The sequence below is a fragment of the Chiloscyllium punctatum genome, chromosome 21 (genome assembly GCF_047496795.1).
Source record: "Chiloscyllium punctatum isolate Juve2018m chromosome 21, sChiPun1.3, whole genome shotgun sequence".
In the NCBI taxonomy this organism is placed as follows: domain Eukaryota; kingdom Metazoa; phylum Chordata; class Chondrichthyes; order Orectolobiformes; family Hemiscylliidae; genus Chiloscyllium; species Chiloscyllium punctatum.
The window spans coordinates 57,588,380-57,610,133 of record NC_092759.1 but is presented as its reverse complement, the minus strand read 5'-3'; the positions used below and the strand labels follow the sequence as shown (position 1 = coordinate 57,610,133).

Sequence of the window (21,754 nt, the reverse complement as noted above, 5' to 3'; positions counted from 1 at the left end):
TATTTTCTATAATACAGGAGGAAGCAGTGACGCTGCTTCAGCTCCTTTATTTTCTGTAATACAGGAGGAAGCAGTGACGCTGCTCCAGCTCCTTTATTTTCTACAATACAGGAGGAAGCAGAGACGCTGCCCCAGCTCCTTTATTTTCTATACTACAGGAGGAAGCAGAAACTCTGCTCCAGCTCCTTTATTTTCTATAATACAGGAGGAAGCAGTGACGATGCTCCAGCTCCTTTATTTTCTATAATACTGGAGGAAGCAGTGACGATGCTCCAGCTCCTTTATTTTCTATAATACTGGAGGAAGCAGTGACGATGCTCCAGCTCCTTTATTTTCTATAATACAGGAGGAAGCAGCGACGCTGCTCCAGCTCCTTTATTTTCTATAACACAGGAGGAAGCAGTGACTCTGCTCCAGCTCCTTTATTTTCTATAATAGAGGAGGAAGCAGTGACGCTGCTCCAGCTCCTTTATTTTCTGTAATACTGGAGGAAGCAGTGACTCTGCTTCAGCTCCTTTATTTTCTATAATACAGGAGGAAGCAGAGACGCTGCTCCAGCTCCTTTATTTGCTATAATACAGGAGGAAGCAGTGACGCTGCTCCAGCTCCTTTATTTTCTGTAATACAGGAGGAAGCAGTGACTCTGCTTCAGCTCCTTTATTGTCTATAATACAGGAGGAAGCAGAGACGCTGCTCCAGCTCCTTTATTTTCTATAATACAGGAGGAAGCAGAGACGCTGCTCCAGCTCCTTTATTTTCTAAAATACAGGAGGAAGCAGTGACGCTGCTCCAGCTCCTTTATTTTCTGTAATACAGAAGGAAGCAGTGACTCTGCTTCAGCTCCTTTATTTTCTATAATACAGGAGGAAGCAGAGACGCTGCTCCAGCTCCTTTATTTTCTATAATACAGGAGGAAGCAGTGACGCTGCTCCAGCTCCTTTATTTTCTATAATACAGGAGGAAGCAGTGACGCTGCTCCAGCTCCTTTATTGTCTATAATACAGGAGGAAGGAGAGACGCTGCTCCAGCTCCTTTACTTTCTATAATACAGGAGGAAGCAGTGACGCTGCTCCAGCTCCTTTCTTTTCTATAATACAGGAGGAAGCAGTGACGCTGCTCCAGCTCCTTTATTTTCTATAAATCAGGAGGAAGCAGTGACTCCGCTCCAGTTAATTTATTTTCTATAATACAGGAGGAAGCAGTGACGCTGCTCCAGCTCCTTTATTGTCTATAATACAGGAGGAAGCAGAGACGCTGCTCCAGCTCCTTTATTTTCTATAATACAGGAGGAAGCAGTGACGCTGCTCCAGCTCCTTTATTTTTATAATACAGGAGGAAGTAGTGACGCTGCTCCAGCTCCTTTATTTTCTATAATACAGGAGGAAGCAGTGACGCTGCTCCAGCTCTTTTATTTTCTATAATACAGAGAGAAGCAGTGACGCTGCTCCAGCTCCTTTATTTTCCATAATTCAGGAGGAAGCAGTGACGCTGCTCCGGCTCCTTTATTTTCGATAATACAGGAGGTAGCAGTGACGCTGCTCCAGCTCCTTTATTTTCTATAATACAGGAGGAAGCAGTGACGCTACTCCAGCTCAGTTATTTTCTTTCATACAAGTGGAAGCAGAGACGTTGCACCAACTCCTTTATTTTCTATAATACAGGAAGAAGCAGTGACGCTGCTCCAGCTCCTTTGTTTTCGATAATACAGAAGGTAGCAGTGACGATGCTCCAGCTCCTTTATTTTCTATAATACAGGAGGAAGCAGTGACGCTGCTCCAGCTCCTTTATTGTCTATAATACAGGAGGAAGGAGAGACGCTGCTCCAGCTCCTTTACTTTCTATAATACAGGAGGAAGCAGTGACGCTGCTCCAGCTCCTTTCTTTTCTATAATACAGGAGGAAGCAGTGACGCTGCTCCAGCTCCTTTATTTTCTATAAATCAGGAGGAAGCAGTGACTCCGCTCCAGTTAATTTATTTTCTATAATACAGGAGGAAGCAGTGACGCTGCTCCAGCTCCTTTATTGTCTATAATACAGGAGGAAGCAGAGACGCTGCTCCAGCTCCTTTATTTTCTATAATACAGGAGGAAGCAGTGACGCTGCTCCAGCTCCTTTATTTTTATAATACAGGAGGAAGTAGTGACGCTGCTCCAGCTCCTTTATTTTCTATAATACAGGAGGAAGCAGTGACGCTGCTCCAGCTCTTTTATTTTCTATAATACAGAGAGAAGCAGTGACGCTGCTCCAGCTCCTTTATTTTCCATAATTCAGGAGGAAGCAGTGACGCTGCTCCGGCTCCTTTATTTTCGATAATACAGGAGGTAGCAGTGACGCTGCTCCAGCTCCTTTATTTTCTATAATACAGGAGGAAGCAGTGACGCTACTCCAGCTCAGTTATTTTCTTTCATACAAGTGGAAGCAGAGACGTTGCACCAACTCCTTTATTTTCTATAATACAGGAAGAAGCAGTGACGCTGCTCCAGCTCCTTTGTTTTCGATAATACAGAAGGTAGCAGTGACGATGCTCCAGCTCCTTTATTTTCTATAATACAGGAGGAAGCAGTGACGCTGCTCCAGCTCCTTTATTTTCTGTAATACAGGAGGAAGCAGTGACTCTGCTTCAGCTCCTTTATTTTCTATAATACAGGAGGAAGCAGAGACGCTGCTCCAGCTCCTTTATTTTCTATAATACAGGAGGAAGCAGTGACGCTGCTCCAGCTCCTTTATTTTCTATAATACAGGAGGAAGCAGTGACGCTGCTCCAGCTTCTTTATTGTCTATAATACAGGAGGAAGGAGAGACGCTGCTCCAGCTCCTTTACTTTCTATAATACAGGAGGAAGCAGTGACGCTGCTCCAGCTCCTTTCTTTTCTATAATACAGGAGGAAGCAGTGACGCTGCTCCAGCTCCTTTATTGTCTATAATACAGGAGGAAGCAGAGACGCTGCTCCAGCTCCTTTATTTTCTATAATACAGGAGGAAGCAGTGACGCTGCTCCAGCTCTTTTATTTTCTATAATACAGAGAGAAGCAGTGACGCTGGTCCAGCTCCTTTATTTTCCATAATACAGGAGGAAGCAGTGACGCTGCTCCAGCTCCTTTATTTTCTATAATACAGGAGGAAGCAGTGACGCTACTCCAGCTCAGTTATTTTCTTTCATACAAGTGGAAGCAGAGACGTTGCTCCAACTCCTTTATTTTCTATAATACAGGAAGAAGCAGTGACGCTGCTCCAGCTCCTTTGTTTTCTATAATACAGAAGGTAGCAGTGACTCTGCTCCAGCTCCTATATTTTCTATAATACTGAAGAAAGCAGTGACGCTGCTCCAGCTCCGTTATTTTCTATAACACAAGGGAAGCAGAGACGTTGCTCCAACTCCTTTATTTTCTATAATACAGGAGGAAGCAGAGACGCTGTTCCAGCTCCTTTATTTTCTATAACACAGAAGGTAGCAGTGACCCTGCTCCAGTTCCTTTATTTTCTATAATACAGGAGGAAGCAGTGACTATGCTCCAGCTCCTTTATTTTCTATAATACAGGAGGAAGCAGTGACGCTGCTCCAGCTCCTTTATTGTCTATAATACAGGAGTAAGCTAAGACGCTGCTCCAGCTCCTTTATTTTCTATAATACAGGAGGAAGCAGAGACGCTGCTCCAGCTCCTTTATTTTCGATAATACAGGAGGAAGCAGTGACGCTGCTCCAGCTCCTTTATTTTCTATAATACAGGAGGAAGCAGTGACGCTGCTCCAGCTCCTTTATTTTCTGTAATACAGGAGGAAGCAGTGACTCTGCTTCAGCTCCTTTAATTTCTATAATACAGGACGAAGCAGTGACGCTGCTCCGGCTCCTTTATTTTCTATAATACAGGAGGAAGCAGAGACGCTGCTCCAGCTCCTTTATTTTCTATAATACAGGAGGAAGCAGTGACGCTGCTCCAGCTCCTTTATTTTCTATAATACAGCAGGAAGCAGTGACTCTGCTCCAGCTCCTATAATTTCTATAATACAGGAGGAAGCAGTGACGCTGCTCCAGCTCCTTTATTTTCTATAATACAGGAGGAAGCAGTGACGCTGCTCCAGCTCCTTTATTTTCTATAATACAGGAGGAAGCAGTGACGCTGCTCCAGCTCCTTAATTTTCTATAATACAGGAGGAAGCAGTGACGCTGCTCCAGCTCCTTTATTTTCTATAATACAGGAGGAAGCAGTGACGATGCTCCAGCTCCTATATTTTCTATAATACTGAAGAAAGCAGTGACGCTGCTCCAGCTCCGTTATTTTCTATAACACAAGGGAAGCAGAGACGTTGCTCCAACTCCTTTATTTTCTATAATACAGGAAGAAGCAGTGACGCTGCTCCAGCTCCTTTATTTTCTATAACACAGAAGGTAGCAGTGACCCTGCTCCAGTTCCTTTATTTTCTATAATACATGAGGAAGCAGTGACTATGCTCCAGCTCCTTTATTTTCTATAATACAAGAGGAAGCGGTGACTCTGCTCCAGCTCCTTTATTTTCTATAATACAGGAGGAAGCAGTGACGCTGCTCCAGCTCCTTCATTTTCTAGAATACAGGAGGAAGCAGTGACGCTTCTCCGGCTCCTTTATTTTCTGTAATACAGGAGGAAGCGGTGACGCTGCTCCAGCTCCTTTATTTTCTATAATACAGGAGGAAGCAGTGACGCTGCTCCAGCTCCTTCATTTTCTAGAATACAGGAGGAAGCAGTGACGCTTCTCCGGCTCCTTTATTTTCTATAATACAGGAGGAAGCAGTGACGCTGCTCCAGCTCCTTTATTGTCTATAATTCAGGAGGAAGCAGAGACGCTGCTCCAGCTCCTTTACTTTCTATAATACAGGAGGAAGCAGTGACGCTGCTCCAGCTCCTTTATTTTCTATAAATCAGGAGGAAGCAGTGACTCCGCTCCAGTTAATTTATTTTCTATAATACAGGAGGAAGCAGTGACGCTGCTCCAGCTCCTTTATTTTTATAATACAAGAGGAAGCAGTGACGCTGCTCCAGCTCCTTTATTTTCTATAATACAGGAGGAAGCAGTGACGCTGCTCCAGCTCCTTTATTTTCCATAATACAGGAGGAAGCAGTGACGCTGCTCCGGCTCCTTTATTTTCTATAATACAGGAGGAAGCAGTGACGCTGCTCCAGCTCCTTTACTTTCCATAATACAGGAGGAAGCATTGACGCTACTCCAGCTCAGTTATTTTCTTTCATACAAGGGGAAGCAGAGACGTTGCTCCAACTCCTTTATTTTCTATAATACAGGAAGAAGCAGTGACGCTGCTCCAGCTCCTTTGTTTTCTATAATACAGAAGGTAGCAGTGACGCTGCTCCAGCTCCTTTATTTTCTATAATACAGGAGGAAGCAGTGACGCTGCTCCAGCTCCTTTAATTTCTATAATACAGGAGGAAGCAGTGACGCTGCTCCAGCTCCTTTATTTTCTATAATACAGGAGGAAGCAGTGACGCTGCTCCAGCTCCTTTATTTTCTGTAATACAGGAGGAAGCAGTGACTCTGCTTCAGCTCCTTTAATTTCTATAATACAGGAGGAAGCAGTGACGCTGCTCCAGCTCCTTTATTTTCTATAATACAGGAGGAAGCAGTGACGCTGCTCCAGCTCCTTTATTTTCTATAATACAGGAGGAAGCAGGGATCTGCTCTAGCTCCTGTATTTTCTATAATATTAGAGGAAGCAGTGACGCTGCTCCAGCTCCTTTATTTTCTATAATACAGGAGGAAGCAGTGACGCTGCTCCAGCTCCTTTATTTTCTATAATACAGGAGGAAGCAGTGACGCTGCTCCAGCTCCTTTATTTTCTAAAATACAGGAGGAAGCAGTGACTCTGCTTCAGCTCCTTTAATTTCTATAATACAGGACGAAGCAGTGACGCTGCTCCGGCTCCTTTATTTTCTATAATACAGGAGGAAGCAGGGATCTGCTCCAGCTCCTTTATTTTCTATAATACAGGAGGAAACAGTGACGCTGCTCCAGCTCCTTTATTTTCTATAATACAGGAGGAAACAGTGACGCTGCTCCAGCTCCTTTATTTTCTATAAAACAAGAGGAAGCAGTGACGCTGCTCCAGCTCCTTTATTTTCGATTATACAGAAGGAAGCAGTGACGCTGCTCCAGCTCCTTTATTTTCAATAATACAGGAGGAAGCAGTGACGCTGCTCCAGCTCCTTTATTTTCTATAATACAGGAGGAACCAGTGACGCTGCTCCAGCTCCTTTATTTTCTATAATACAGGAGGAAACAGTGACGCTGCTCCAGCTCCTTTATTTTCTATAAAACAAGAGGAAGCAGTGATGCTGCTCCAGCTCCTTTATTATCTATAATACAGGAGGAAGCAGAGACGCTGCTCCAGCTCCTTTATTTTCTATAATACAGGAGGAAGCAGAGACGTTGCTCCAACTCCTTTATTTTCTATAAAACAGGAAGAAGCAGTGACGCTGCTCCAGCTCCTTTATTTTCTATAATACAGGAGGAAGCAGTGACGCTGCTCCAGCTCCTTTAATTTCTATAATACCGGAGGAAGCAGTGACGCTGCTCCAGCTCCTTTATTTTCTATAATACAGGAGGAAGCAGGGATCTGCTCTAGCTCCTGTATTTTCTATAATACAAGAGGAAGCAGTGACGCTGCTCCAGCTCCTTTATTTTCTATAATACAGGAGGAAGCAGGGATCTGCTCTAGCTCCTGTATTTTCTATAATACAAGAGGAAGCAGTGACGCTGCTCCAGCTCCTTTATTTTCTATAATACAGGAGGAAGCAGTGACGCTGCTCCAGCTCCTTTATTTTCTGTAATACAGGAGGAAGCAGTGACTCTGCTTCAGCTCCTTTAATTTCTATAATACAGGACGAAGCAGTGACGCTGCTCCGGCTCCTTTATTTTCTATAATACAGGAGGAAGCAGTGACGCTGCTCCAGTTCCTTTATTTTCTATAACACAGAACGTAGCAGTGACCCTGCTCCAGTTCCTTTATTTTCTATAATACAGGAGGAAGCAGTGACTATGCTCCAGCTCCTTTATTTTCTATAATACAGGAGGAAGCAGTGACGCTGCTCCAGCTCCTTCATTTTCTAGAATACAGGAGGAAGCAGTGACGCTGCTCCAGCTCCTTTATTTTCTATAATACAGGAGGAAGCAGTGACGCTGCTCCAGCTCCTTTATTTTCTATAATACAGGAGGAAGCAGTGTCGCTGCTCCTGCTGCTTTATTTGGTGCAATCAAAAAATGGGTCTGTTTCCATGCAGTACATCTATATGTTTGTATTTCAATGGCATCTGGATGGGATGTAAACAGGGATGGTTTGGAGGGTTTAGGGACAAATGTTGGTAAATATAGCTAGATTAATTTCGGTTATCTGGTCAGCAGGGACGAGCTGGAATGGAGGGTCTGTTTCTGTGCTCGTCACCTCCAAATCCTAATGAATGACATTTGCCCAAAACATCGATTTTCCTGCTCCTCGGATGCTGCCTGACCTGCTGTGCTTTTCCAGCACCACTCTGCTCTAATCTCTGAAATGCACTCTTTCAGAGTTCCATCAACCTCATACCACGTACATCTCATACAGGAGACTTCTACTACCTACCGAAGGTACACACAGCCAACACACCAGGATGTCCCACCAGATTAGGCAATGGGACCCGATGTGTGAACCACACTGCCGATATCAAATACATCTTGAAAGCCATGAGGCCGGGTGCCCCCAGCTTCTACCACGACAGAACATTGGGACACAGGCAGATTTCAACCTCACACCTTCAAGGCTGAATCTGAGCTGAGTGGGCATCTATTGTTAAAGATTTACCTGGGAAGTTAGCAATTTTTACATATCGTTTCCAAAATCTAACATGATATTTCTAAAAGTATACAAACTGAAAAGACAGTGCACTTTTACTTTTAAATATGTCATTTCAGTGGCATCACTCTGTAATCCTTTACAATAAATTCTGTGTCGTATGATGTTATGCTCCATGAAGGAACAGCGCTACAAAAGCTAGTACTATCAAATAAACCTGTTGGACTCTAACCTGATGTTGTGTGATTATTTAATTTTGTCCACCCCAGTCCAACACCGGCACCTCCAAATCTTTACTCCATATTGTTGACACTAACTCACACGCAGTTCAGGTCAGTTTAGCACAATGACCCTGTTCCTCTTTTTGTGAGGCTCCCTGTGTATATTAACAGAGTTAATGGGCCCCGAGAGGATGAATACATTCTCTTTATCCTATCAGTTTAAACAGTTGAACATATCAGTTTGAAGCCAATGGAAGAGGAGATTGTCTTTTTCTGTACAATTTCAGTGCAGAACGTTCAGCCATAAACTGTCTTTGCAAAAGTGGGGGCTGAATGCAATTCTCACTGAGGAACATTAATACAGAAAACACAATTCCGAGTTCCTGTTATCAATTGGTTAAGGAATTGTGATGAGAAAACCACTTGTGGTGTGGTGCCGTGCCTCAGTTTGTGAACTTGCCCACATCATGAACAGCCCACCAAGATGTTAAATCGTAGTGGTGCCTGTGTATTTTACCAAATGCATGGTTGTTTCAACATCTCCCAAGTCAGTGTTGCTCATCATTCAACCATGCGTCCTGTTTGAGTGTCAGCCTGTTTTGGTGATCCTGGTCTGCTCCCTGGTTTAGTTCCTCCAGGGGATATTGTTTCTTCCGAACTATTAATTCAATCTGGACTTTCCTTCCTGTGTTTGACAAGAACTTCTGCTTCTACTCCTCCTTTTAGATTAGATGAGATTACTTACAGTGTGGAAACAGGCCCTTCGGCCCAACAAGTCCACACCGCCCCGCCGAAGCGTAACCCACCCATACCCCTACATCTTCCCCTTACCTAAAACTACGGGCAATTTAGCATGGCCAATTCACCTGACCTGCACATTTTTGGACTGTGGGAGGAAACCGGAGCACCCGGAGGAAACCCACGCAGACACGGGGAGAACGTGCAAACTCCACACAGTTAGTCGCCTGAAGCGAGAATTGAACCCGGATCTCTGGCGCTGTGAGGCAGCAGTGCTAACCACTGTGCCACCGTGCCGCCCACATAGCCCGTTATTACGCCCCGTTCATTTCCAGTTTGTTGGGAATAACGAGGTGAGCCAGGAGACATGGCAGACTCGCCGGTGAATGTTGCAGTAATGGCGCAGGCTGTTCACCCTAATTCTCTGCTGTCAACGTTCATTCATTCCACACCAATAGGAAATTCTTCATTGCACGCCTGTCGTTGTGGTTTGCACTGTGATTGCGGTTTCTTTTCTTGTGGATTATGAAGTCCATTTTGAACTCGAAAGGATCATAATATTTGGAGGAAGGAATGACTCCTCACCTCAGGCATAAGTGCCAGACACATTATTCGGAGAATGTGAGCCCAATCCCACACATCCTACCGAGGGGACAGAAAGCCTGTTAGCTGGTCCACTCTCAATTTGTCTCCGAATGTCAGACTTTTCAAAGAGCAGAAATGGGAAATGAGGAATATGGACAGACCGAGAGTCCGAGAATATGAAAGAGGGTCAGGTACATTCACAGAGAAAGAAAGAAATATGGAGACACATATTGAGGGAGATACTGAAAGGACCAATTCTCCAATCGACATGGCTGCTGACTGACAGAAACAAATAGGAATAAAAAGGTAACTATTAAGCACAGCCTTTCACCAGCTCCGGGCAACGGAAGGATTCTTACAGCCAACAAAGTCATTTTGAATTTTCAACATTGACGGTTATAAACTCATGAAAGATTTTGGTAAATATCCTGACAGCGAAAACTGATCATTTTACCAAAAATATAATCCAGAAATGTCGAAGTAACCTCGCTCTGCCGATATGAAGCATTAACTCTGTTTCTCTCCACTGTCCTACTGAGTTTTTCTATCAAATCTTCCATGTTCTCCTATAGTGGTAGGTTTTTTTTTCCAATTGGATAAGGAATGCAACTTTAATTTCGAAAGGGTTACAATATTTTGAGGAAGAAATAGCTCCACGTATCACATCCAAGTGGCAGACGTATTATCCGTAGAATGTGAGCCAAGTTTTACAGACTCCTGCCAGGTTCCAGGAAACCTCTCAGAAGCTCCTTTCTCCAACTATCCCAGAACGTCAGGCTTTTCATAGAGTTGGAATGGGGAATGAGGGATATTGGCAAATAAAGGGTCAAAGAATATGATAAAGAGTGAGGGAGATACACAGAGATAAAGACAGAAAATTAGAGACCCATCTTGAGGGAGACACTGAACAAACCAATTCTCAGGTCGACATGGCTGCTAATTGGCAAAAAAAAGGATTTTGATAACTATCCTAATTCGACCGATAAAACTGACCATTATCCCAGCATTGTGGTCTAGAAATGAAGAACTAACCTGGTTCTGTCGTTGTGAATCATTGTCTCTGTTTCTCCCCACAGATGTTGCCAGGACTATTCAGTTTGCACGTCAATTCTTGTTTTTGGTTCAGATATCCAACATCTGCATCTCTTGGTTTTCTGTTCAACTTTAAAACGCTTGACACAAAAGCGATTTTCTGCCAGTTTTGGAAAAGTGGTCAGAAATATTCTTACCACGATGTGTGTGCAGAACAAAGCACGCATTCCTTGACCGGGAATAGAACCCGTGTCACGGCGGCGAGAGCGCCAAAAGCTAGCTATTAGACTACAAGGGAAGGCAGAAGGCAGCCTTGCTTTTGTTCAGAATGAAAACACTTTTGCCTTTTCATTTCTGATTAGTCTTGCTGCAGATTAGGTCCTCCTTGCCTTCGAGCTTTCACAGAGTGGGAAGAGACCGTTCGGCCCATCGTACATTGCAGCTCATCAGGCATCCATGTATTCCAGTCCCAGTTTCTAGTTTTGGCTCAAAATGTTATGTGTCGTGATGTTTCCAGAGCAAATATCAATGCGATTCTCACTGTGAACTTAAACGCGTTTACACGACAATGGGACTGAGGTCTGACATGGTCACACTGTGTTGTAACCACCTTGAGGACCTGAACCTCATTTTCACCCACAGAGGGAGACACACAGAAACATATCCCGAGAGGAACAGAGGTCTCAGGATCATACCAGCTCCTTGTGCTTCTCTGGTCCACAAAAAAGCTTCTCTGACAAAGGAAGCTTTAGATGGAACACTCGCCAGTTTGACAGGCAATGAGAGATGTTGAGCTGAACTGGAATTTAAAATGGACAATAGACCTAAATGCAAGTTTTAAATTCGACATCACACTGATCCAAACCATTCAGATCCTCAGAACCTGACAAAACAGGACCAGCCATACACCTGTCTGACATTGAGCTGTAATGGAACCAAAAGCAACATTCCATTTGAATACACACTGATCCAATCCCTGCAGCTCGAAAGAACCTAAGAAAATAGCAACTTACAACATACAATTGGCTGAACTAACACGTTACACTCGAGACATGTAGGATGTAAACCTACAATCGTCTGATTCAAAGTCAGATGTTTTATCTATTATTTCACTATCCGGATGCACACACACACACACGCTGGACACCTTTCCGTATGTGATGTAAACATGGAGATCTGGGAAATAACATTCATAAGGTGATCAACCAGCAAAGATAATCCACTTTGTGTAACACGGCCCGTCAATGGCAAAGCAAATACATTTGTCCTCAGGTACCTGCTTCTGTGTCTCCTGTTCTTCTGCTGGACGTCTCCAGCATTTTATTCACATTCACTACGCTATCTTATGATGCACTCCACTGACATGTACTTTCATACTTGGATTTAGTGTCAATTCCAGTCAAGATCCTGAACAAATTCAGCGAGAATCCTCTGGTCATTTCCAACAAGGAATTTGGAATCAGACGATTTGAACAAAGGCTTTATTGGGGCCGCCCCATCACCGCAGATCAACGCCTCAAAACGAGCCGCTGTTAGTATCAAACTGTTCTGTACCTTCCTGCAGTAAATCAGGTTAGCACAGTTCTGCTTTCTTTACATTGAAACCAGGGCAGCAATATGAATTGTTTGGAAACTTAGAGAGAGAAACATTGCTGCTGAAGAAGATGATGACGTGAAGATCATGCACAGATTCTGGACAGATCAGGTCACAAGTGTTACTGCCAGCTTCAGTAGGGTCACTGGTTCGGAGTCTGAGTTTGTACTGCCCAGACCGGGATACAATTCCCACTCAGGAAATGAAATTTTTTTTATCTTCTTGCGAGTTATCTGATTGAACACTAACTCCTGCTTCCTCACAGAACACCGACCCAGACCAACCCAGTGATTGTTTACATCTATCTAAAAGGACAATAGCAATAGATACATGAGAGAACTGTAACCACAAATCACCCATCTCTGAACTCGCCTTTCTGAGTTGGAAATATCTCGCTGCTCATACAGTGCTTTTGGGTCTAGATCCTGGAACTCCCTCCCTAACAGTATCATGGCTGTACCTTGAGTTCTTCCAGGGTTCTGTAAAGTAACTCAACATCTCAATCTCTGGAGTAAATAGGGATGGACAGTGATTCCTATCTCATCGAGTTTCGAACAGGGTCATTAGATTCACTATCGCGTGGAAACAGACCCTTCAGCCCATCACTGTCCCTCCAGACAATAACCCACCCAGACCCATTTCCTTCTCGCTAATGCACCAAATACTTTTGGCAATTCAACATGACCAATTCACCCTAAACTACACATCTTTGAACTGCGGAACGAAGCCCACGCAGTCACGGGGAGAATGTGCAAACTCCATACAGACAGTGGCCGGAGGCTGGAGTTGAACTTGAGACCCTAGTGCTGTGAGCTGCAGTGTTAACCACTGATACACCGTGCGACCCCGACGGTTTCAAGGTGGACACCTGCAAGTGATCGAGAGAAGTGATTCCGTGGAGCGGGGTGATTGAAATAAAATGAAAGGTGAATACGACTGGAAGGCTTGAATCAGTAAGTGAGAGAGGAGCTGGTGGAGCAAGGCTCAATGTTAGAACTAAAAGATCAGCCTATACTGCCCACTGTTTGTACTGACTCACACAACACTCCTGATCCATTCACCACAATGACCCTGTTCTCTTGGGGTGATATTCCCTCTGTACATATTAACGCAGTTCATGGGCTCCAGGAGGATGAACACATCCTCTTTATCCTGTCAGTTTAATGAAGATGGAGGGATCAGTTTGAACCCAATGCAAGAAGAGATTGCCTCTTTCTGTGCATTTTCACTGGGGAATGTCCAGCTGTGAACTATTCTTTCCTGTATAAGAGGAAGCTGATTTAAATTCTCACTGAGTAACTTTCAACCCGAAACAAATGTCCGAGTTACGCTGATTGAATAGTTAATGAACTGCAGATCGGGATTTGAAGAGCAGTGTCTGCGCTGTCTCCGTGGATTAATTAGTTAAAGCGCCTGGTAATAACCAGACGAGGACGGTGTCAAATCCTGGCGTTGCATGTCCTGTATATTGATGGTTCGTTACTTAACCATCCCGTAAATGCCATTTTGTTGATCCACCACACCGAAAGAGAAGGCTCAGAATCCTTCTGGTGTTTGCGCTCAGCCCATTGGGATTTCATGTTCCCACGTCCTACCGCCTCCTGTGGCCCCACCAGTCAACGCTCTATCTTTTAAATTCCACTTTTATTGTCCCTCCTTCCCACTTTGTTGGGAATAACGAGGTGAGGCAGGAGACACTGCAGATATCCCAGCAATGTTGTGGGAATGGCACACACACTGCAAGATGATACCCCTCCTTTTCTGCTGTCACCATTCATTCGTTCAATTGAAGCAAAGACTTCACTTCAATCGTATAATTGGGGTGAAAGTGTTTTTGTTTGGTGGATTATGAATTCTATTAAGAATTGTAAAAGCTCATCATATTTTGAGTGAAGAAATGTCACCTTACCACAGGCCTCAGTGACATAGACTCTACCCGGAGAATGTGAGGACAGTTCTACACACTCTACCCAGGGGCGGGGAAAGCCCGTCAGTAGGTCTACTCTCAAACTATCTCCGAATGTCAGACTTTTCAAAGAGCAGAAATGGAAAATAAGGGATATTGATAGACAGAGAGTGGGAGCATGTGGAAGAGAGTGAGGCGGATACACAGAGGAAATGATAGACGAGTAGAGACGCATATTAAGGGAGACCCTGAAAATAGAAACTCTCCATTTAAAATGGGTGCTCACTGACAGAAAGTGGAATAAAAAAGAACAATTTAAGGTCTGTGTTTCACCAGCTCAAGGCAACAGAATCAGCATTACACCCGGAAAGGTCGGTTGACATTCAGAAAGTTGACATTTCTCGGCTAATATAATATTCTGATAAATATGCTGATTTGCGAAGTAAACTGACAATTACTCTGGCATTAAAACAATAAAATACATAACTAGTCTGGTTCCATCGATCTAAAACATTAAACCTGTTTCTCTCCACAGATGCTGCCAAGTCTGCCGAGTTTCTCTGTCAATTTCCGTTTCTGATTCAGGTTTCCTGCATTCGCAGTGCTTTGTTTAAAGTTACTCAGCAGTAAGTATGGGACAACACTTGATCAATCGTCAGCTCCATACTTCATTCCTCACAGCGCCAGAGACCCGGGTTCAATTCCCGCCTCAGGCGACTCTCTGTGCGGAGTTTGCACGTTCTCCCCGTGTCTGCATGGGTTTCCTCCGGGTGCTCCGGTTTCCTCCCACATTCCAAAGATGTGCAGGTCAGGTGAATTGGCCAGGCTAAATTGCCCGTAGTGTTAGGTAAGGGGTAGATGTAGGGGTATGGGTGGGTTACGCTTCGGCGGGGCGGTGTGGACTTGTTGGGCCGAAGGGCCTGTTTCCACACTGTAAGTAAGCTAATCTAATTCCCTGCTTCGGGAAGGCTGTCCCCACGATTAATGGTACGAGGAAAACTCCACTTGCTGCAACAGTGAGAAAACTGAATCCTCACCAGGAGGCGAACAGGGAAAGCAAAAAGAAAAGGCACTGTGTGTTTTCATCATGAAACCTCTTTTGTCTTTTCATCTGTGATCATTTTAGCTGCAGATTAGTTTCTCCCTTTCTTCCGATTTTTACAGCGTGGAAATGACCTTTCGGCCCATCTGCAGTGCGGGTCATTGGACTTCCATCTATTCTAGTCCCAGTTCCCATAAACCTGCGTTTCTGATGTTACCAGGGCGAATCTAAATGGGATTCTCCCTGTGACCTTAAATGACCCAACAATGGGACTGAAGTTGGACATGGTCACATTATGTTGTATCACCGCCGAGGAACTCCACCTCATATTTACCCACAGATGGAAACAAACAGAGGGCTCAGGATTAGTCCCGTTCCATATGCTTCACATCCGCCAGTTTCTCCGACCAGCTCACCGCAGGTGGTCAAAGAGGTCTGCAGCACAGAAAAGGCCCTTCGGGCCATCAAGTCTGCACCAGTCGAAGACTGGCCCCTGACTGTTTTCATCTCGTTTTCCAACGGTTGAGTCGTCGCTCCAACAAAGTTGGGATGGAATTGTTCAATTCATAGTTTCTCAACTTTCTTTGGGGATTTCTGCGTGTTGTACCCTGAAAGACAGAGGGTTGGAGATTGCCTCCATTCCCAACCTGTCTGAAATGTCTTTTTTCCTGTCTCCTGTGTTTTGTATGTGAAAGATGAAGATAGGGTGAAATCTCCCTTTTTATTTGTTGACATTACTGAATCGCAACCGGTAGGATTCCAGGCTGTGAGGGTAAAGCTAAATGAATTTCAAGTCCATTACCTTAAACACGCATCGACAATTACAGAACCACACTGTTCTCTTCATTTTCCAGGTGTCTCTCATTGTGGAGCTGAGAAAGAGTGAATCATTATCGGGTTGGTTTGAATCCAATCACTTCACAGTTTGTAAAAGCGTTAAATGTTGGCCCATGGTGGGTCTGGTTGTATCATCCTGATAGAAGGAACGGACATTCATTTAAAACCAAGAACAGGAATTGAATGAGAAACTCAGCAGATCTTACAGCATCTATGCAGAGAAAATCAGAGACAACATTTCTAAACTTCATCAGAACTCGGTAATCTCCCACAGGCCCTGCCAAACCTGTTAGATTCGACAGCAGCTTCTGTTTTTGCTTCAGATTCCAAGAATCCACAGTTCTTTACATGAACCATTAAAGCAATGCAGAAACTTCTTTGTGGTTCCTCACACGAAAGGGTTCCATTTGGAGAACATTTTCCTGACCCCACTCGACACACGAAACTGTGCAGCATCCAAAACAGATGCAGCAAGAACAACCATCGCTGTTGCCCTGGGGGCTCTTGAACCAGGAACCTTTTATTTAACAGTCGAATGCGGTGAAACTTCTAACCTAACACCTTGCACGATCCTCTAAAGCAGGCTGTGACTGACTTCCCACTTCAGTCTACCCTTCCCAGAACGCCAACTGTCCTCTATCAGTTTTACTTTGCCAGAATTTAGACTGGGACATTCATTATGGCGACATGGGAACAGTCTGATCCCAACCACTACAGACACACCCATGACACTGGGAACCAGCTCTCCTCCAACCGGGACCATCTCCCTTCGAGCCTCCCAGTGTCTTGTGTGGTCCCGAGTTATTTCATTGATCTAGAGTCCAGATGAGATTTGTATTCCTCATGTACAGGAACGAGAATTCTTTCAATGTCTCCGATCAATTTATGTGGCGTCCTCTTCAAGGAGTGGAAGGTGTCTTGACTGTTTCTGCTCAGCCCGACAGTTCACCCTTCTTCATTCTCCTCTGATTCCATTTCCCAAAGAGTTCCCGAAGATTCACAAAGCTGGAAACTGTGTTATAAGGGATGCGCCTTTAACATTTGTGCACCTGCCAACTGACGATATTTTCCCAAAATCTCTTCACAATCCTCTGTCTTACACCGTGTCCAGGGATGAGAAGTCCCGTTTTGTGGAGAGATTCCCAAGGCTGGTGAGTTTCTCTTTGGAGTAAAGATGGTTAACCGGCAATTTCCTGCGGCTGTTTATAATGATGGGAGTGGGAACCGTGGGCATGGGCACTTTGACGAGCAGGACCAAGTGTTACCCCTGACCAGAGGCAGTGAACAGAGGGACTGGGATTAAAGGAATCGAATGAAAAGCAGCACTTCTGTGCAGTACATTCACAGAATACTGCAGGAGCTCGATGGGTCTAGCAGTATCTGTGAAAAGAGAAACAGAAAGAACGGTTGGAGTGTGGTATATTTCTGATTAGGAACTCGACCAGCCTCTGTCTAATCAAATAACTGGCCTGGCTTTGCTGACATGCGATTTCTGAAGTCTGAGCGAGAATGTGCCCGACAGGAAGTTGTTCAAGATGGAATCGGCAGGATTTGACCCTGCGTGGGGTCACATTAATGGATTAATAACCCATTGCCTTAATTACTCGGCCCCGAATACCCTTGCGTACAAGTGGCTTAATATCTCTTCTAGAATGGAGAGTTGTAACCTGAAACACCAGTATTTGGCTTGTCCCGTCCGCTGCATGACTCCAGTATTCACTGTCACCCTCTCTTGGTTCAGAACGGAGGAGGATGCTGGGAGATCAAGTTGAATGACACCCACATTGATGAGAGGTAAAGGGGATGGGAAGGATCCATTTTCATGTGCAGAGAGCTTCATAAACACAGCAGTGCACCGAGTGTCCTTGTGTTTGACTAGCACTTACACCGCCAGCTGAATTACAGCCATTGTAGTGCTCTTGAAGAAGACTCTCCATGGGCAAATCTAATGTGAAAAATCAGCTCTAATTGGTTCATCAGGTATCAAAGTATGAAATGTTTTCAAATACTCACAGCTGGCAGTAGAGAGTGTAGATCTACCTTCAGGGGTTCATTCTGCTCTGATTTACACCCAGGATAATGTGGGACTAGAGGGCCTCATCACAGCGGAAGGGGTCAAACATTGAAGACTCTGATGGGGAGGATATTCTCTCTATGAGAGGGTAGCAAATCAGTGGAATTCTTTCCAACAGAGGGCCCTCAAGGCTAGGTATTTTGACGGCTGAGATAGACAGACATTTAGTCAATTCGCATAAAAGGGCCAGGGAGATAAGGCTGAGAAGGGGAGTTGAGGATTAAAGAAATCAGCCCGTGATCTCATTGAAAACCCGCCGACTTGATAGGCGAAAATGCTTCCAACTGCTCTAATATCTTTGCTGTCAGTTGGAAGATGCTAAACCCCACTGTAAACGAAGGAAAGCACAAAGTTAGGAAGAGATGACTGCAGACACACGGAGTCACAATTATTTATTGAAAGGAAAATCAAACTGTCAATTTGCCAGATTTCTTTGCTAAAGTGGGCGGTAGAGTTGACCAAGGGAGCTGTTGATTTGAGTGTTCTTAGATATGAAACAAATATGAAACATTTGTTTTCTGGCAAAAATACATGGCCTTTTCTGATGCTCACAATGAAAGAGATGGTTTCCAAGAAAAGACAGAGACTAAGTCACCTGTAAAGTAATCGATGGCCAAGATATGGCTCTCGTTGTTATACGGGACATATGTGATTTATTGATTATTGTTCTCCAAACTTCCTTTACAATGGAACCGGGGGTGGGAGCGGGGAATTAAACCCACCCATGTTTATTGCTATCTTTTATCACTCACACACAGTGTTTATTTCTTGTACATTTTATTTCACATTGTGGTTACTGCGAGTGGGCTTGTAAACTGCATCTGCCGGTGAGTTCTTTCCTCACTCTTCCTAATCTCTTCCAAAACACATTCTGCATCGTTATCTCCGGAATGAAGGTAATCTCTAACCATTGTACAAGTGTCACTAAAACCTCTGCATTTCACACGCCTCTGTATGCCATCTCCCAATATTAATTGATACTTTACTGTGTTGCAATGGTGCATAATATGTGAAAAACAAAATAGAGACAGGCGGACCTGGGTGTCCAACGCACGTTATTGCAGCTAAACCGCAGATGACTGCCCACAATCCGATCACGGAAACACGCACCGATCCATCAGGCAACACAGAATAAGCTCAGCACTAGAGGACATGTCAGGATCAGCACCAGAAACACAACAGAAATATTTCTCTGCGCTGCTATGTTGGATGTATTTCTCAATGAGCAATAGGGAGTTCCATGTGTTCCATCAGGAGTGACGTCACACCCGGAAGTAACCAGTGTCACAGACGGTCATGTGATCCAAGTTCCAAGCCCCGGAATCCGAGACACTCAGTGCCCTGTGGACAGCTCCAAGGAACAGCCGTCCGTGGAGTTTATGGGTTAGTTGAACTTTGTGAATGCAGCTCGCTCGTTGTCGGCCTGTTTCTCCGATATAGTGTTTCATGCAGTCGCTGCGTGGAATCTACACAACCAGGTTTGTACATGATGGGTATTGGGTGTTGTGTTCTGGGGAGTTTTGTCTGAGTGAGGCTGTCGGTTTATGTGTCTGTTGTAACCCAGTGTGTTCAGAGGAGTCTGACTGTCAGTTCCCAGCAATTTATTTTTATAAAGGGGTGCCTGTTCTTCAAATTGCCTGGTGGCATATCCTCGTTGCGAATTTCGTGTGCCAGATATCTGGGAATGAAATCGTGGGGATATCCATTCTTGGCAAAGAAATTGTGTGACAGTCCCGAATTGTCACGGACCAGCTGTCCCGAGTAGCAATCCGTCCAGACGGCAAGGTTTGGTGAGAACAGCACAATAGTAATAGGACAGGGCAAACAGAAGGCAGACAGAGAATTTCTCGAAGCAGGGCAATCATCCGCGGATTCCATCAATAAACAGATTCATCTGGACCCAGTCTTTACCCCAAAAACCGGAAGCAGCAGGAATGAATCCAAATCAATTCCAACTTCCCCAGGACAGCAGCGCTTCACAACAGACTCTGCAGCCCTGAGGATGTCACCCAGAAATGTGAGGAAAATGCTGCAAACCATCTTCCCAGCTCCGCCAAACATTCCAACACCAACTCCAGGAGGCACACGGACTCCACATCTTTCTGATCCTAAACGCTCCGGTTTTCTGCAGCAGATTATTGTACCCTGAACCCCCAGGACCAAGGTGAGGATACCAACCCGTACACGGCCATGAACGGCAGTGAGAGTGAGGGCAACAGCTGCCATTGTCGTATGGACAGCCACTAACACTCCCTTTGAAAAGGACTTTGTCCATATGAAAGTCTGTACAGCAGTATAACCCGGGGCCCAAACAGACTGTGCTGGGGATTCATATTCCAGACAATTTACGGTGGGCACCGTTTTCCCTGAAAGTGAGTGGGGATTGATATTTCATTGCTGATGTGAAACCAGATCCTACACTGAATCTGCTCGCCGGTTTTTGTTGCTGTGGTGAAACGGTGGGCAATCACGGTGTGAAACGTTGTTCTAGCTCTCTGGTTTCCTTCATTCCTGTCCTGGTCAGGGAGGCTGGGGATTGGTCCTCTCCATCAGATGGAGGTACCAGCGCATTGTTGACCCAATTTCATCAAGAATGGAATTGGTCATCTTCACTTCTCATGGTTCATTGTTGTTCTGTTTTGTTGTATGTTACTTGAGCACTTTCTGGGACTTGACAATGCATTCAAGCTCCAGTCTGTTTGGAAGCACGGTTTGGAATTGTCTCGCTGCAGTACATGACATAGACGACTCGCACTCCGTAAAGTCAGCATGCCAGTGTGTCTGGCAATGGTTCCGCCTTTTCTGTTTTGCTTCTGTTCCACGCTAAGAGCTGTCAGTTTTTGGATTCGCTGGAGTGCTGAGGGGGTAACACAATTTGTGTGGATTTTTCTTCAGGCCAAACTCCACCCTCCAGGAAAAATAGCCAAACGCGCTGAGTAACAATCAGCACGCGTTTTGTTTAGCAAATGGTCTATTCAAACTGGTGTCAGCTTCTGGAGCGTCTCAGAGTTGCCAAGCACGGAAACAGACCCTGCTATCTAACTTGCCACTGCTAAACAAATAGCCGAAATTAATCTAACCATATTTGCCAAAATTTGTCCCTTATCTCTCCGAACCCTTTCAGATGCCTTTGAAATGTTGTGAGCGCACCAGTCTCTGACACTAAATATGACAATTCATTCTGTACACACGGAAATGTCTGTGTTCAAAACAAGTGTCCCTCACATCCCCTTTAAATGTTACTGTTCTCACATTAAACCAATGTTATCTCACTTTGAACTCATGCGCCTTGAGAAAAATTACTCCCTGACTCTTTTCTCTGTCCGTCTGCCTCATGTCTTTATAAAATTCTGTAAGGCCATTCCTCAGCCCTGAAGCTCCAGGGAAAACTATCGAAGCCAATTCAGCTTCGTGCTATTGTCCAAACACTGCAAACCTTGGAAACCTTTTCAAATATTTTCGAAATTGTTCCACGCTCGTTCCTGAATGCGCGATCTGTTCGTGACTGAAGTGAAGCGATGCTGAAACGCTAGTAATGAGATTTTGGCGCTCGGCGCCTTTGTGGTAGCGTGGCCGAGTGGTCTAAGCCGCTGGATTTAAGCTCCAGTCTCTATGGAGTCGTGGGTTCGAATCCCACCGCTACCAGCGGTTGCTCCGCTGCAAGCAGCTGAGCATAGCAGATCCTCTGCAGGCCGTCTGCGTTTTCGTTGTTGTGTTTGCCGCTGCTCAGGTCAACTCATTCCGACTGAGTCTGAAAACAGTGTGAGTCCTTGCTGTCGGACTCTCCTCAACCACTCTGCTTTCGGATATCGAGACAGAGTCCTCACAGTCCAGGCTTTCTCTATTCTTCCTGCCAACAACTTTTCCCACTTCTTATTTGCGAGACAGGAGTTTTGTTTATGAAACGTT

At 44.7% G+C, this 21,754-nt stretch overlaps 1 non-coding gene across 1 annotated transcript; it reads left to right on the top strand.

Moving 5' to 3' along the window:
• The first annotated feature begins 21,408 nt into the window (after nt 1-21,408).
• trnal-uaa (transfer RNA leucine (anticodon UAA)) lies at nt 21,409-21,490 on the top strand. Its single transcript has one exon. It is a non-coding gene; the product is annotated as a tRNA-Leu (tRNA).
• The last annotated feature ends 264 nt before the right edge of the window (nt 21,491-21,754 follow it).